This window comes from Bos mutus, chromosome 8 (genome assembly GCF_027580195.1).
Source record: "Bos mutus isolate GX-2022 chromosome 8, NWIPB_WYAK_1.1, whole genome shotgun sequence".
Classification (NCBI taxonomy): domain Eukaryota; kingdom Metazoa; phylum Chordata; class Mammalia; order Artiodactyla; family Bovidae; genus Bos; species Bos mutus.
In genome coordinates, this window is record NC_091624.1 from 47,470,613 (window position 1) to 47,487,135 (window position 16,523).

Below are 16,523 nucleotides of genomic sequence, written 5' to 3' on the forward strand. Positions count from 1 at the left end.
TAGTACAGGAAACTCTACTCAATACTCTGTAATACCTATATAGGAAAAGAATCTTAAAAAGAGTGGATATATGTATATGTATAACTGATGCACAATGATGTACATTTGAAGCTAACACAACATTGTAAATCAACTATACTCCAATTAAAATTAAAAACACATACATACATGCCAAACTTAAGCATGCCTAGTCTGTTCAGGTTGTTATAACAAAAATACCATAGACTGGGTAGATACAACAACAAACATTTATGTCTCACAGTTCTGAAGGCTGAAGTCCAAGATGAAGGTACTAGCAGATACAGAGTCTGGTGGGGACCTACTTTCTTGTTCATAAACAGCTGTCGTGTCCTGTATCCTCATTTGGTGGAAAGAGGGAGAGAAAGCTCTCTGGGGTCCCCTTATAGGGGAATAGCACCCATTCATGAGGGCTCCATTCTCATGATCTATTACTTTCTGAAGGCCCCACCTCCTAATGCCATCATATTGGAGTTACGATTTTTTCACAAGAATGTTGGGGAGACACAAACATTCAGTCCATAACACATGCCAAGTTTTGTTTTAGTACTAAGTCCATTCTCAGATTTATTGTGGAGCAGGAAGACATGAGAAATTTCAGTGATCAAATTTTATTTATTTGGAAGTTGTATTTTTGTTCTCTATAGCTACCAAAACAAATTACCACAAATTTGGATGGCTTAGACAAACCTACACAGCATATTAAAAAGAAAAGACATTACTTTGCCTACAAAGGTCTGTATAGTCAAAGCTATGGCTATTCTAGTAGTCATGTATGGATGTGAGAGTTTGACCATAAAGAAGGCTGAGTGCCAAAAAAATTGATGCTTTTGAACTGTGGTGTTGGAGAAGACTCTTGAGAGTCTCTTGGACTGCAAGGAGATCAAATCAGTCAATCCTAAAGGAAATCAACCCTGAATATTCATTGGAAAGACTGATGCTGAAGCTGAAGCTCCAACACTTTGGCCACCTAATGCGAAGAGCCGACTCACTAGAAAAGACCCTGATACTGCCAAAGATTGAAGGCAGGAGGAGAAGGGGATGCCAGAGGACGAGATGGTTGGATGGTATCACCGACTCAACGGACATTAGTTTGAGCAAGCTCCAGGAGACGGTGAAGGACAGGGAAGCCTGGCATGCTGTAGTCCATGGGGTCACAAAGAGTCGGACATGACTGAGTGACTGAACAACAACAAAAACAGCAGAAACATATTGTCCCACAGTTTTGGAGGTTAGACATCCAAAATCATGGTGTCAGCAGGGCTATGTGCTCTCCGAAGATTCTAGGGAAGATTCTTTCCTTGCCTCTTCCTTGTGTCCCGTGGTTGATGGCAATCTTTGTCATTCTATGGCTTATAGATGCTTCACTCCAATCTGTGCCTCCATTGTCACATGCATTCTTCCGGTCTCTATGTCCAAATTCTCTCTTGTTACAAGGACACCAGACAGTGGACTATAACTCATCTTAATCCAATATGACCTCACCTTAAACTGATTACATCTACAAAGACCCTTTTCATACAGCTCATAGGGTTCTCAAGGCAAGAATGCTGAAGTGGTTCGCTATTCCCTTCTCCAGTAGACCACATTTTGTCAGAATTCTCCACCAAGACGTGTCCATCTTGGGTGGCCCTACACAGCATGGCTCATAGTTTCATTGAGTTAGGAGATCAAACCAGTCAATCCTAAAGGAAATCAGCCCTGAATATTCATTGGAAGGACTGATGCTGAAGCTGAAGCTCCAATACTTTGACCACCTGATGTGAAGAGTTGACTCATTAGAAAAGACCCTGATGCTGGGAAAGATTGAAGGCAGGAGAAGAAGGGGATGACAGAAGATGACATCAGTTGGGGACGCCAGTTGGATGGCATCACTGACTCAATGGACATGAGTTTGAGTAAAATCTGGGAGACGGTGAAGAATAGGGAAGCCTGGCGTGCTGCAGTCCATGGGGGTCACGAAGAGTCAGACATGACTGAAGTGACTTAGCATGCACACATCCCATATATAATGCTGTTTACCAATCAATCAACAAAAGGACTCCCAGTTCTAACAAACTACCTTGAAAACAAAATTTGGCAACCAACCCATTTGAAAGTTAGGAACTTTTTATAATTTTGACCAATATTCATTTTTAGCTATATTTTTCTAAGGAAAAAGCTTGGTTATTTGATACATACTATTTGTAAATACTATTAGAACTTACAATAATCCTTGAACTAAATGTTTAGCAACCAATATTAACAGACAATGATGATAATGGTAATTATGATGCTGCTGATCATGATAGCAAGAAATCTAAACAGACATTTCTAAGAATGTAGTAGCTTTCTGTTTTTATCATAAGAAGTAAAAATTTGAAGTAGATAACTGCATTCAAGTGTTTATTATTTCTTACATAACAAGTACAGATAAAGATCTGGAGCTTATGTTAAAAATAAAAAATTAACTAAAGCTCAAAATATATTCAGTAGGGAACAATAGTCTTGTAACAATGTAGGCTTTTGCAGAGCACCTTGGAGTGATGAGTCATTGTACTTGATGATCTTAAACTAGTTTACATATAATTAGAGAGGCATGGAAGTTAGGGGGCTGGTATTGTTGTTCTACATAGAAACCTAGCACCACACATCTAATAAACATTCAGAGGTTTGTGTCACTATTATGTAAGAATTACAACTCTAACAGAAAAAAAATCTAGCCAGATTGTAATGATTTTTCACTTCCGTTTCTGAGTCATTTAGTGCAAATAGCAAACCAAAAATAAAAGCACAACACCAGGAAAGGAATCAAGCTAATTTTGTATTATAAATAGGTAGATACATATATACATACATATAAACATACATGTATACATAGATGGTTAGATACATAGATGAGACATATTGTATCTTAAGTATGTAATATGTATGTATAATTTTATAAAGTTTTGCAACATTCACAGGATATTATGATATTAGAGGGTTTTTTTTTAGTTTTTAATCTTTATTATTAATACTTAAATCTTCTAGAGACCATTTTTTCCCCTACAGGAACAGGACTACTATTGCCTGAATACAGACAGAATTTTACTTTAAATTATCCATTAGAGGAATCTTTGGGGTTATATATTATTTCATACATACTATTCTTTTCTTCTAAAAATTAAAATCTTGAACACAATCCATGCCTCCCAAAGTCCTGTTCCCTTGTTGCCACTATGCTATGCATATTCGGTATAACTTTAACTCACTCAGTCATGTCCAACTCCTTGCAACTCCATGGACTGTAGCCTGCCAGGCTCTTCTATTCATGGGATTCTCCAGGCAAGAATACTGGAGTGGGTAGCCATTCCCTTCTCCAGGGGACCTTTCCAACCCAGGGACCAAACCTGGGTCTCCTGCATTGCAGGACATTCTTTACCATCCGGGCCACCAAGGAAGCCCAATTAGGCATCAGTTCAGTTCAGTCACTCAGCCGTGTTCGACTCTTTGCGAACCCATGAATCGCAGCACGCCAGGCCTCCCTGTCCATCACCAACTCCCGGAGTCCACCCAAACCCATGTCCATCATGTCGGTGATGCCATCCAACCATCTCATCCTCTGTCGTCCCCTTCTCCTCCTGCCTTCAATCTTTTCCAGCATCAGGGTCTTTCCAAATGAGTCAGCTCTTCCCATCAGGTGTCCAAAGTTTTGGAGTTTCAGCTTCAACATCCGTCCTTCCAATGAACGCCCAGGACTGATCTTTAGGATGGACTGGTTGGATCTTCTATCAGTCCAAAGGGACTCTCAAGAGTCTTCTCCAACACCACAGTTCAAAAGCATCAATTCTTCGGTGCTCAGCTTTCTTCACAGTCCAACTCTCACATCCATACATGACCAATGGAAAAACCATAGCCTTGACTAGACGGACCTTTGTTGGCAAAGTAATGTCTCTGCTTTTTAATATGCTGTCTAGATTGGTTATAACTTTCCTTCCAAGGAGTAAGTGTCTTTTAATTTCATGGCTACAATCACTATCTGCAGTGATTTTGGAGCCCAGAAAAATAAATTCAGCCACTGTTTCCACTGTTTCTCCATCTATTTGCCATGAAGTGATGGGACCAGATGCCTATCTTAGTTTTCTGAATGTTGAGCTTTAAGCCAACTTTTTCACTCTCCTCTTTCATGTTCATCAAGAGGCTCTTTAGTTCTTCTTCACTTTCTGCCATAAGGGTGGTGACATCTGCATATCTGAGGTTATTGATATTTCTCTTGACAATCTTGATTCCATAACCTTGCTTAATTCTGCTATCTGACTGTCCCTCTTTAACATAAGTACTGCAGTCCTTTCTACTTCAAACCTTTATTCTTCAGTCTCTAATCCTGGCATCCTATATCCCTACTGTTTTTTCTTGGGATTTGACCCCATTGAGACCTGATTCTTTCAGGCTCAACTGGTGACTCTTTCAATGGAACAGAATGGTGAGTAAGCCCTTATCAAAGGAGAAAACAAAACAAAATCCCTCTTCTTTACCAGATCATATCATTGCAAGATTTGAACTTATGAAGCATTACTTGCTTACCCTCCCTTCTAGCCATTTCTTTATCAGAACCTAGGAACCCAATCACAGTTATATCCCAAAGAGCTGGGAAACTTTCCTCCTAGGCTTTTTGGACAGTAGTGCTCATACCCTTATCACTAGGCTATGCAACATATTCTGTTTCCTACATCCCTGTCTTGAACCTACTAAAGGAGCCTTTGATGCATAGATGAGCTTATAAAAACCTCTCTGCCCCATGAATCCTATAAAATAGCCAAAGCTCCAGAAATGTGTGCCTATTTCTCCTTAAATCCCTGAACATTCAATGGTTCTATCTCAAATACCAATTCTGTATGATTCCTAAAGTCCATAAAAAAATCTGCCTTTTTTCCACAGAAACCTTCTGTTGCTTTTCCTGTAACCTACCACATCTGCAGGCACTGACTCCAACAAAATATCCTTCCTTAACAGAATCCATGAATCAAGCCTCAGCCAGATTTCCTAACCCACAGGGGCTAGAATGCCTGCTTCTGTCTGGAATTATGCTTTTTTCACTGGAATGAAAGAGGAGGTAGAATGCTTTGGTCAGTTAGTCAAGTTCAGAAAAATCAGTACACATCAGGAACATAAGGAAGCTCGGAAAATTTTAACAAACAATCAACTAAGATTTGATGCTCTACTGAGTAGCAATAATTGAACTATGTTTCTTTGGATCCCTTAGATGTAAGAGAGCATGAATCCACATGGTAGGAGAAATTGTCTAGGATGGTCAAATCCCAAAAAAGACATGATAGTACTAGAGCTCCCCACTCTATGAGCCTCAACCCCCAGCAAGATCTAACAGTTACTAAATTCAGATGCAGTATCATTGAGCAAGCAGCCCAGAGATCAACATTTCAAATGAATAATCAATGAATGATTTCAATTAAAGTATTCTAAAAAGATGTGAAGTGGCTTAATATTGAAAATATACACCCTCTAAATGTAGTCCTATATGTAGATAAGACATACCATTGTTAAAGTGAAGAAATAAAATCGATTCATGATATTAAGCTAGAGGAATCTTTACCAGTATTTGCCATGTTCAAGCTCACAGTTCTGACCACTTGCCTTAGTGTGATGAATGAGGCTGATAATGGAAGAATTATATTCACCACTAGGCATTATATTCATGAGATTGATGTGGTAGCGACTTTCCTCACTTGGAAAATTAAATTTGCTGAATTAACAGCCACCAGCCCATTGGAAGCATAGTGTAGAAGGGCATTACTTATAAGAACAAATATGACATAATAACAACTAATGGCTCTACACATGGTATAGAAACAGATTTCCTTTTTTAATTCATCTCTCCCTGCTAACGAAACTGAAGATGATACGTACTGTTTCTTGTCAACACCACTGATGCTGTTTTTGCCATATGCAAAAAGACTAATAAATAAATTTGAGTGAGCTAGAGCGTCACTTAATAAAAACATCTAAAAACACTAAGATTATACCAACATGGGATAACCATGATCCCCAAAAGAGATGTCTTAGGTAAATATACAACCAGAAGCTCAGTATGCACATTTCCATACTCAAAAGCACAATGAGGCAAAAGTCCCTTTGATAGTCTTGAAATCAATAACAGAATTTGCACATAAACAGGGCTTATTATGTATAAGTTTAATATATAATAAAGACCATTAATCAGTCCAGAAAAGAAATAATACACAATAAATAACGGTGTGATAAATTTGTATCTATATCTCATAAATAAATGTCAGATGGATAACAGGGTTATATGCACAAAATGAACATTATAATGCCCAGAGGAAAATATTATTATAAGTAAAAAATGTACATTGGGAAAAAGTCATGGAAGTCATCTTGAAAATCATGAGAGAGTTTTTAAAGTAATGGATTGTTACATCTTTTTTCTTTTTTAAAAAACTCAGCATCAGATCAGATCAGTTGCTCAGTCGTGTCCGACTCTTTGCGACCCCGTGAATCGCAGCATGCCAGGCCTCCCTGTCCATCACCAACTCCCGGAGTTCACTCAGACTCATGTCCATCGAGTCCGTGATGCCATCCAGCCATCTCATCCTCTGTCATCCCCTTTTCCTCCTGCCCCCAATCCCTCCCAGCATCAGAGTCTTTTCCAATGAGTCAACTCTTCGCATGAGGTGGCCAAAGTACTGGAGTTTCAGCTTTAGCATCATTCCTTCCAAAGAAATCCCAGGGCTGATCTCCTTCAGAATGGACTGGTTGGATCTCCTTGCAGTCCAAGGGACTCTCAAGAGTCTTCTCCAACACCACAGTTCAAAAGCATCAATTCTTCGGCACTCAGCCTTCTTCACAGTCCAACTCTCACATCCATACATGACCACAGGAAAAACCATAGCCTTGACTAGACGAAGTCTTTGCTGGCAAAGTAATGTCTTTGTTGGCAAAGTAATGTCTCTGCTTTTGAATATGCTATCTAGGTTGCTCATAACTTTCCTTCCAAGGAGTAAGCATCTTTTAATTTAATGGCTGCAGTCACCATCTGCAGTGATTTTGGAGCCCAGAAAAATAAAGTCTGACACTGTTTCCACTGTTTCCCCATCTATTTCCCATGAAGTGGTGGGACCGGATGCCATGATCTTCATTTTCTGAATGTTGAGCTTTAAGCCAACTTTTTCACTCTCCTCTTTCACTTTCATCAAGAGGCTTTTTAGTTCCTCTTCACTTTCTGCCATAAGGGTGGTGTCATCTGCATATCTGAGGTTATTGATATTTCTCCCAGCAATCTTGATTGCAGTTTGTGTTTCTTCCAGTCCAGCGTTTCTCATGATGTACTCTGCATATAAGTTAAATAAACGGGATGACAATATACATACAGCCTTGACAAACTCCTTTTCCTATTTGGAACCAGTCTGTTGTTCCATGTCCAGTTCTAACTGTTGCTTCCTGACCTGCATACAAATTTCTCAAGAGGCAGATCAGGTGTTCTGGTATTCCCATCTCTTTCAGAATTTTCCACAGTTTATTGTGATCCACACAGTCAAAGGCTTTGGCATAGTCAATAAAGCAGAAATAGATGTCCTTCTGGAACTCTCTTGCTTTTTCCATGATCCAGTGGATGTTGGCAATTTGATCTCTCGTTCCTCTGCCTCTTCTAAAACCAGCTTGAACATCTGGAAGTTCACGGTTCACGTATTGCTGAAGCCTGGCTTGGAGAATTTTGAGCATTACGTTACTAGCATGTGAGATGAGTGCAATTGTGCGGTAGTTTGAGCATTCTTTGGCATTGTCTCTCTTTGGGATTGGAATGAAAACTGACCTTTTCCAGTCCTGTGGCCACTACTGAGTTTTCCAAATTTGCTGGCATATTGAGTGCAGCACTTTCACAGCATCATCTTTCAGGATTTGGAATAGCTCAACTGGAATTCCATCACCTCCACTAGCTTTGTTCGTAGTGATGCTTTCTAAGGCCCACTTGACTAAGGCCCACTTGACTTCACATTCCAGGATGTCTGGCTCTAGGTCAGTGATCACACCATCTTGATTATCTGGGTCGTGAAGATCTTTTTTGTACAGTTCTTCTGTGTATTCTTGCCATCTCTTCTTAATATCTTCTGCTTCTGTTAGGTCCATACCATTTCTGTCCTTTATCAAGCTCATCTTTGCATGAAATGTTCCCTTGGTATCTCTGATTTTCTTGAAGAGATCCCTAGTCTTTCCCATTCTGTTGTTTTCCTCTGTTTCTTTGCATTGATCGCTGAAGAAGGCCTTCTTATCTCTTCTTGCTATTCTTTGGAACTCTGCATTCAGATGTTTATATCTTTCCTTTTCTCCTTTGCTTTTTGCTTCTCTTCTTTTCACAGCTATTTGTAAGGCTTCCCCAGACAGCCATTTTGCTTTTGTGCATTTCTTTTCTATGGGAATGGTCTTGATCCCTGTCTCCTGTACAATGTCATTCCATAGTTCATCAGGCACTCTATCAGATCTAGGCCCTTAAATCTATTTCTCACTTCCACTGTATAATCATAAGGGATTTGATTTAGGTCATACCTGAATGGTCTAGTGGTTTTCCCTACTTTCTTCAATTTCAGTCTGAATTTGGAAATAAGGAGTTCATGGTCTGAGCCACAGTCAGCTCCTGGTCTTGTTTTTGCTGACTGTATAGAGCTTCTCCATCTTTGGCTACAAAGAATATAATCAATCTGATTTCAGTGTTGACCATCTGGTGATGTCCATGTGTAGAGTCTTCTCTTGTGTTGTTGGAAGAGGGTGTTTGTTATGACCAGTGCATTTTCTTGGCAAAACTCTATTAGTCTTTGCCCTGCTTCATTCCGTATTCCAAGGCCAAATTTGCCTGTTATTCCAGGTGTTTCTTGACTTCCTACTTTTGCATTCCAGTCCCCTATAATGAAAAGGACATCTTTTTTGGGTGTTAGTTCTAAAAGGTCTTGTAGGTCTTCATATAACTGTTCAACTTCAGCTTCTTCAGCATTACTGGTTGGGGCATAGACTTGGATTACTGTGATATTGAATGGTTTGCCTTGGAAACAACAGAGATCATTCTGTCGTTTTTGAGATTGCATCCAAGTACTGCTTTTTGGACTCTTATTGACCAAAAAACTCAGCATGGCAAAATATAAATAACATAATATTTACCATTTTAATCATTTTCAAGTGTACAAGTCAGTGGAATTGAGTACATTCACAATGTTATGTAAATATCACCACTGTTTCCAGAACTTTCTCATTATCTCTAATAGAAACTCTACTCATTAAGCAACAACTGCTTTTCTAATGCTTTTCTTCTCTCATTGCAGTCCCTGGTAACCTCTATTTGATACTTTTGGCTCTATGAATCTGCTTATTCTATCTAGTTTATATATGTGAAATCGTATAATATTTACTTTTTTGTCTGGCTTATTTCACTGAGCATGTTGTTTTCAAGGTTCATCCATGTTAGAGTATGTGTCAGAATTTCATTCATTTTATAGCTGAATAATATTCCATATTATGTACATTTCGAATTTTGTTTATTTATTCATCTGTTGATGGACATTTGGGTTGTTTCCACCTTTTGGCTACTGTGAATAATGCTGCTATACATCGGTGTACATATAACTATTTGAGTCCCTGGGTTTTTTATTTTTTAATAAATTTATTTATTTGGCCATGTTGGGTCTTAGTTGTGGCACACGGGATCTTTTTTTTTTTTTGAATTTTTTAACTTTACAATATTGTATTGATTTTGCCATATATCAACATGAATTCACCACAGGTATACACATGTTCCCCATCCTGAACCCTCCTTCCTCCTCCCTTCCTGTACCATCCCTCTGGGTCGTCCCAGTGCACTGACCCCAAGCATCCAGTATTGTGCATTGAACCTGGACTGGCGACTCGTTTCATATATGATATTATACATGTTTCAATGCCATTCTCCCCAATCATCCTACCCTCTCCCTCTCCCATAGAGTCTTTGATCTTTGTTACAGCATGCAGGATCTTTAGTTGTGGAATGCAGGATCTAGTTCCCTGACCAGAGAATTGACCTGGACCTCTGAATTGGGAGCAGGAACTCTGGGAAGTCCTAAGTCCCTCTTTTAATTATTTCTGGTATATACCTGGGAGTGGAATTGCTAGCTCATATGGTAGGTAACTCTATGTTTAACTTTTTGAGGAACCACCAACTATTTTTTCACCATAATGTCTTTCTGTTATCTGTTTAATCTCTGCAATGTCTGAACATGCATGCATGCATGCGTGCATGCTCAGTCATGTCCAACTCTTTGCAACCCCATGGACTGTAGCCTGCCAGGTTCCTCTGTCCATGGGATTTTCCCAGCAAAAATACCAGATTCTTTACCACTGAGCCACCTGGGAACATAGGTGCCTGTTTTTCATGTTTCAACACATTTTTTTTCAATTTTTTATTGTTGTAAAATATATATGTACATATACAACAAAGTTTATTATCTTAACTACTTTTAAATATAGAGTTTCAGTGGTATTAGGTAACTCATACTGTTATACAGCCATTACCATCATCTATCTCCCAAACTCTTTTCATCTTACAATTCTTTAACTGCCCTATAACATTATACAATAACTGCCTATGCCTCCCTCTCCACAGCCCTTGGCAAGAACAATTTTGCTTTATTTTTTTTTTCAAATCTCCCTCACCCTTTAGCTTCTGGTAAGTGACTTAGCAGCAGCAGCAGCAGCAACCACCATACTATTCCCTGTTAGTATAGGTTCAGCATTTTGTGTTTGTTGTTGGCTTTTTGTTTTTTTGACTCCTCATATAAGTGAGACCATGCAAGATTTGTCTTTCTGTGTCTGGCTTACTTCACTTAGCATAATATCCTCCAGTTTCATCCATGTTGTTGTAAATGACAGAATTTCCTTCTTTCTTAAGGCTGAATAATATTCCATTGTGCATGCTCAGTCGCTTAAGTCATGTCTGACTCTGCGACCCCAGGGACTATAGCTTCAGTCCATGATATTCTCCAGGCAAGAATACCAGAGTGGGTTGTCACACCCTTCTCCAGGGGATCTTCTTGATCCAGGTATTGAATCTGCATCTTCTGCATTGCAGGTGAATTCTTTATTGACTGAGCCACCAGGGAAGCCATATATATATATATATATATATATATATATATATATATATATATATCACATTTCTTAATCCATTCATCAATCAACAAGCATTTGATTGTTTCCATAATTTAGCTCTTGTGAATAATGCTGCAAAGAACATGAGAGTACAGGTATCTCTTAGAGATACTAATTTCATTTCCTTTGTTTATACACCTAAGTAGAATTGTGAACCATATCGTAGTTCTATTTTTAATTTTTTGAGGAAATTTTACACTGCTTTCCATAGTGACTGTACCAATTTATTTCCTACCAACAATGTACAAGGATTACCTTTCCCACAAACCTACAGTTACCAAGGGAGAAGGGGAGAGGGATAAATTGGGAGACTGGGATTGACATATATATATACACTACTATATATAAAACAGATAACTAAAAAGATCTATTGTATAGCACTGGGACCTCAATATTCTATAATGATCTACACGGGGGAAAATCTAGAAAGAGTGGATATATGTATAACTGATTCACTTTGTTGTTGTTGTTCAGTCGCTCAGTTGTGTCCGACTCTTTGTGACCCCATGGACTGCAGGACGCCAGGCTTCCCTGTCCTTCACCATCTCTCGGATCTTGCTCAAATTCAAGCCCATTGAGTCGGTGATGCCATCCAACCATCTTGTCCTCTGTCATCCCCTTTTCCCCTTGCCTTCAGTCTTTCCCAAAATATCAGGGTCTTTTCTAATGAGGTGGCTCTTCGCATCAAGGTAGCCAAAGTATCAGAGCTTCAGCTTCAGCATCAGTCCTACCAGTGAATATTCAGGATTGATTCACTTTGCTGTACAGCAGAAACTAACACAACATTGTAAATCAACTATACTCCAATAAAAATTAGCTTTAAAAAAGGATTCATTTCCCCTACATTCTTGTAAACACTTGCTATCTTTTAACTTATCCTAACACATACTTATCCTTATTATCTTAATACATCCTAACAGATGTAAGATGATATCTCATTGTGGTTTTGATTTGTATTGTCCAGATAATTAGTGATATTGAGCATCTTTTCATGTACATATGGGCCATTTATATGTCTTCTTTGGGAAAGGGCCAAGAAACAGGTTCTTAAGTAAATCGGATTTGACTAGAGGACTTGGACTTTGAAAGAGGGCACCTTCTGCTTTTTCCTCACCTACAAAGGATTTTTCCTCATTTCCTACAAAGGATTACCTTTCCCACAAACAAGGGAGAAGGGGAGGGGGATAAATTGGGAGACTGGGATTGACATATACACACTACTATATATAAAATGGGCTTCCCTGATAGCTCAGTTGGTAAAGAATCCGCTTACAATGCAGAAAACCCCGGTTTGATTCCTGGGTCAGGAAGATCTGCAGGAGAAGGGAAAGGCTACCCACTCCAGTATCCTTGGGCTTCCCTTGTGGCTCAGCTGGTAAAGAATCTGCCAGCAATGTGGGAGACCTGGGTTCGATCCCTGGGTAGGGAAGAGCCCAGGAGAAGGGAAAGGCTACCCACTCCAGTATTCTGGCCTGGAGAATTCCATGCACTGTATAGTCCATGGGGTCTCAAAGAGTCAGATGCGACTTGCACTTTCCCTTTTACTTTCATATATAAAATAGATAACTAATAAGGATATATCATATAGCACTGTGATAGAACCATATTCTAATCAGGTTATTTGGTTTTTGCTATTGAATTATAAAAAGTTCCTTATACACTGGGTTATTAACCCCTTATCAGATATATGGTTTGCAAATAGTTTCTTCCATTCCATCGGCTGCTTTTTCATTTTGCTGATTCCATATAACCTAAAAGTGCAAACTGACCCCACTGTACCATGCTAAGAGTGTTTGCCTGGCCTTCCCTACCCCCATATTGACATTCTCCCAAACTGATCTTCTTTTCAGAGACAGTGAAAGAAGAAGGAAATGAACCTACAGGTGAGGGAAGAGCAGAAGATGGCCTCTTCTGAGTCCAAGGCCTCTAGTCAAAATCCGGTTTACTTAAGAACCTGTTTCTTGACGCAGGCCCTATCCCAGCCAAGACAAATCCAAGTCTTGATCTTCTGCTTCCTTGGGTCCAGTGTGACTTTATGCAGCACTGGCTCAGTGGCTCTGAGACTTAGGATACGAGACACCTGCTTGGCTCTGTCTGTTCTGTCTGTGGGTGTAAGCAGTGGGGGTTATCTCTTTTCCCCCAGAGTCTCTGTGTATGATTCTTAGCCCTGTCAGTGTTTTACTCAAGTCTGTTCATTCATGCAAATTGAACAGATAAGATCTGTGCATATGTGTGTAAACTATACCTACAAATTTAAAACTATAAAACAACAACAACCTCAAGTGGAGTGGGTGAAGTAAATGGGAAGTAGGTGGAGTCAGATAACCAAAAATGGCAGAAACTGACAAGTATTGAAGCTGGGAGATGGGTACATAAAGGGGGTCATTATAGTCTGTTTTTTTAATATATATTTGAAATTTACCTTAATAAAAAGTTTTGTTTTTTTTTAAAGTTTTTAAAAATTAGAAGATAAATACAAGTGGAGAAAATACTCATAGCAAAATAAAAAAATATGAAAATATGACTGATGAGTCAGTATATCAAGAGCATGCATAGATTAATAAGAAAAACCCTAAAATTTCAACACACAGATAATAAATGGTATGGATATTTAACTCACAAAAGCAGAAATGCAGAAGACTAACAATAAGGGGTTATATGGTAAACTCCACTTATGATCAAAAAGTAGAAATTTGAGATGTTTTTTGCCTATCCACTTAGTAATAATTTTTTTAATGCTCAATTCTACTTCACTCCTACCAGAGTTAGTAGAAAACAAATTAACAGACGAATGAGACTTGATGATATGATCAAAGGGGGAAAGAGTTAAGAGATTTCTCTGGCAAACAGAAAAACTGCAACAGGGAATTACCTTTTCTCATACCCCAAGCCGGTCTGTTCCAACCCCTAGTGCCAGGTTGCTCACCTCCATTAAAGTGTGTTCTGGACTATATCTTTCAAATCTATAACTACCAAGCTTTATTGTTGCTGTGTTACGCCTAAACTTTAGTTCTCCGTACTCTTTGCCCTTATTCCGTGATTTCTTATTTCCCTATATTTTACATGAAGTCCCTAACCTCTGCTGTTGATTCTTCTGAACTTGACTCTGCTTCCTACTGACATGATATATGTTAAACTTCCTTATATTTAGTAGAACTCCCACTCTCAGCCCCCTCAGCACAAGGTGATATGTTTTTATTCAAATTACAGTGGAATCATATAAAGATGATATGGCATTATCTATACCATAAGATAATAAAAGTAGCTAACTTCGTTATATGCTTCCTACAATCCAGGCAATCATAAGTGCTTTACATACTTTACATACATAATTCAAATGAGACCTCATAACCTCTTACGTGGGTGGGTAGTAGTATTTTTATTTTGCCTGTGAGGGAGATGTTAAGTGACTCACCAGCCTCACAAAGCTGCTGATTCCAGCCAAGTTGATTCGACTCCAACACACACTCTACTGCCTCCCTGGGCCTTTTATTACGTAGAACACATCATGAAGACCGTGATTTGACCTACAGAATAAATCCCTATTATAATAAACAAGGTAAAGACAAAGTCCTACTGTATTTGCGGCAGCTAGCCAGGAAAGTCAAGCACTTCCTGGGAAACAAGTCGCTACTGAAGTAAATAGAGCCTGATATTATTTTTTATAAACCATAATTTTCTATGACTTTTCTAGTAATATGAATTGACAGATATAAAAACAAAAACAAACCAAAACCCCCATCATACCATCACATAACACTGAAAGGCACTGACTGACAGGAAAATACAATACTGTATTTACATAAAACCAGGTATTAGTATGCCAGGATACTGAGTGGAACTTTTCCTGTGGCCCAGAACCGACACGCATCTACAGATGAAATCTACAGGCACTGACTCTCCGTATTGAAAGGGGCAGAAACCTTTCCTCGAGGCTCCCTAATAGACAAAACCCACACTATAACTGAGAGCCATCCACCAACCCTCACATTCTTCCTAGCTCCTATAAGAAGCCTGGGCAAGGAGGAGTGATCAGAGTTGCCAGCCTTGCGTTTGTCAGAGGGAGGGGCATGTGCTGCTGCAAGAGAACTCCAAGCAGAGTGGAGAGTATCTTGCAGAAAGGGAGATGGCTGGCATCTCACTGTGCCATGAGTAGAGCAGAGGGAAGCCTGGCGAGAGAGATCTGGGGAGGACTTCGCCTGAAGACGGGTGTGTGTAATTGAACAGACTTGTACTCACTTCTCACTGTAGATTCATGAAGGCAAAAGGCTTCCTGGAGTAGCACTGTAACAGCACACTGAGAAGTGGAGTAGCAATCCTGGGAAGAAAGGACGTGTGGCACCTCCACCCCAGTTTCATGACAGAACGTGTGGAAGAAAAGCTCGGTGGTTTCCATCGGTCCACAGAAGCACTCTAGAACAGATGAGAGTCAAAGAGACTAAAAGGACTAACCAGAACAAAAGACTTGACGCTCTACCAGGGAGCCGTGGAGTAGGAAATGGCAACCTGCTCCAGTATTCTTGAGCACCAGGGACAGAGAACCCTGGCAGGCTACAGTCCATGGGGTTGCAGAGAATCAAAAACATTGAGTGACTGAGCACACTACCAGAGACAGGACCGGAAATAGGGTCCTCAGGAGGGCTAGCCTCTCCAAGGAAGTCCTCGTTGACAAAGTGGAAGTTGCCAGAAGCAATAAGATCAAAGGGATCAGAGCGAGCATACACACCTTCCCACAACTGGCAGGTGGTCAAGTATACAGAACTATTGTTACATCTATCCAAAAGCACTCGCCCTAATCCTAGATGGTCCACATGACAGAGAGAAAAAGAGAAGAAACTCTCTCTCTCTCTCTCTCTGCCCTTTGCCTTCTCTACCTCTCTCTTTCTCCAATCCCCCTTCCAGCCCACTTTTTAGGTCCCTTAAGCAATGGCTGGGGGGGAGTTTTAAATTGGACATGATACTACAGTTCTAAACTGTATTAAACTAAGCTTATGCATCAAAAATTATCATAATGTTTTGATACTTACCTAAGGTGTCATGGAAGGGTAAAAAAGATTTCTACAGAGTTTAGTAGAAAGAACTGATGAAAACAGGTAAAGTGCTTAATATATCCCACCTGTATTGTTGATGATTAGAGCATCTTACCTCATGATGTACCAGAAGAACTGTCATATCCTTACCATTTGAGAACACAAGATGCATGATGACTGAGGGACTCCAGTACCTAACATTAGTTTTTTAATCTTCTTGTTTAAAAAAAAGAATCACTTAACACAATTTGCCTCCCATGGCATTCTATCAGGGCACCAGAAGTTTAAAAAGATCATGTCAAATTAAAG

The 16,523-nt window shown here is 39.5% G+C and overlaps 2 long non-coding RNA genes across 3 annotated transcripts in view; both read right to left on the bottom strand.

The window, feature by feature from the left end:
* The window catches only part of LOC138988885 (uncharacterized), a 54,666-nt gene extending 38,426 nt beyond the window's left edge, over positions 1 to 16,240 (bottom strand). The window contains exons 1-2 of the long non-coding RNA XR_011465112.1: positions 15,424 to 16,240; positions 14,600 to 14,711 (exon numbers count right to left, since the gene is read on the bottom strand). This is a non-coding gene — a long non-coding RNA (uncharacterized lncRNA). The remainder of the gene's footprint in view (positions 1 to 14,599; positions 14,712 to 15,423) is intronic.
* The window catches only part of LOC138988884 (uncharacterized), a 486,353-nt gene that overhangs the window by 437,142 nt on the left and 32,688 nt on the right, over positions 1 to 16,523 (bottom strand). The window lies entirely within an intron of this gene.